Raw genomic sequence first — 2,027 nt, 5'->3', positions numbered from 1 at the left:
GCCAGTTTGTCTTGTATGTTTAGTCAAGTCAACCAGCGTGTTTTTCCCCATACTCCTTTTCTATTCTCTTTTTAGTCCTCCCAGTTCTGACCCCAGCCTGACTCTGGACTACTTTCCTTCCTGCCCTTTGGTACCTATTGGACTCTGATCTGGTTTGGACCTTTTTGCCTGTCCACGACCATTCTCTTGCCTACCCCTTTGGATTAATTAACATTGTAAGACTCCAACCATCTGCCTCCTGTGTCTGCATCTGGGTCTCGCCTTGATAAATAATTTGGTCCCTTTCCCCCTCAGAACTTAGCCTACTGTTCTGACTTGGCGGTGCACATTTAGCCTATAGCCTGTTTTAGAGAAATGTCATCATTGAATATTGTAAGAGCTTTCTTTGTCTGCTTATATGTCCCCTTTATTTATCCTATGGTTCTGACTTGGTGTACAGGCAGAATACTGTATGAACGGCCCATGTTCTGAATTCTGTCGCTGTACATTTCAAAGGGGCTGAACAATTAGTTATATGGACTACGTCCATCTTAGCTCACTCATTAATGTCTTAATCGAATTTACGGATTGCCTCTTATTCGCTCATTGTTCCCTTATGCCCTAGTTTGTACATCTCAATTGTTACAGGCCTATTGCTTATAGAGGTCTATCTCATTAGTATCTTATTCATCATTTTAGGCAATGTTGGAAGGATTTCATTGTTTTGCTTACTTTGTGTATTATAATTAGCTCATGTGCTTTTCTTGACGAGGAGGAGATACTATATAATGTTGTTGGGTCTGTAACCATGTTTATCAGGGACAGCCTCTTCTCATTGAAATATTTGTTCAGTAAAGTTCTTATCGACTTACACAAATTCACAAGAAGTCAGTAGTATCCACATTTGTTTAAACAAGTCAGCCATATCAGCTATGGTTTTTGAAAAGGCAGTAAATGAGGATGATTGAACTGTTTCGCTGCCAGACAAGGCTTCGCTGATAGCCAGGAGTAGTGGTGGTAAGGATTCACTCCGCGGTGCTGAAAGGAAAGCTCTATGTAGGACCTAACAGTTTGTGGGCACCGTTTCTCACTGTTATAGTACAATTCATGTATTGTTTAGTGTTGTGATGTGTAGTGGCTTTGCTGGCACTTTGAATCTTGTTGCCCCACCAAGATTTAAAGTGCATTTGGAAAGTATTCAGACCCCATGACTTTTTCCACATATTGTTACGTTACAGCCTTATTTGTAAAATTGATTAAATAAAACATGTTTCTCATCTATCTACACACAATAAATCAAATCAAATTGTATTTGTCACATACACGTGTTTATCAGATGTTATTGTGGGTGTAGCGAAATGCTTGCGTTTCTAGCTCCGACAGTGCTGTAATATCTAAGAGTAATATCTAACAATTTCACAACAATACACACAAATCTAAAGGAATGGAATTAAGAAGATATAAATATTGGGTGCGAGGCCTCGCAGTCATGGGTGAACAGGGAGTACACAATACCCCATAATGACAAAGCAAAAACAGGTTTTAAATATTTTTGCGTATGTATTAATAAAAAAAAATTTTTTTTTACTTATTTACACAAGTATACACATTTTGTCATTATGGGGTATTGTGAGTAGATTGATGGGGAATAAAACAAATTCAATCAATTTTAGAATAAGGCTGTAACGTAACAAAATGTGGAAAAAGTCAAGGGGTCTGAATACTTTCAGAATGCACTGTACATGCTAAAATCACCACTGGGTAGAGCAGATCTTGTTGGGATGCCGATGCTCCTCATTCTGGAAGAGCTGCTTGTCTAGGTAACATGCTGTTACTTTAGCTCTGCCAGTGCCATGTACAGTTTGTAGATGCATGAGTTTCAGGGTATTTTGACCCGTTTTTTTGTTGTTGTTGTAAATATAACCTCTAGATACAGTCTTCATCATCACCTGGACTGTTAAATAAAATAATTAAATAATGTGCACCTGGATCTCTGACTCCATCTCAACTGTTGATCCTCCACACCAACTAAATAGGCACACAAACAG

Source organism: Salvelinus fontinalis, chromosome 22, assembly GCF_029448725.1.
Source record: "Salvelinus fontinalis isolate EN_2023a chromosome 22, ASM2944872v1, whole genome shotgun sequence".
NCBI classification, from domain to species: domain Eukaryota; kingdom Metazoa; phylum Chordata; class Actinopteri; order Salmoniformes; family Salmonidae; genus Salvelinus; species Salvelinus fontinalis.
Note: the sequence above shows the minus strand (reverse complement) of the source record.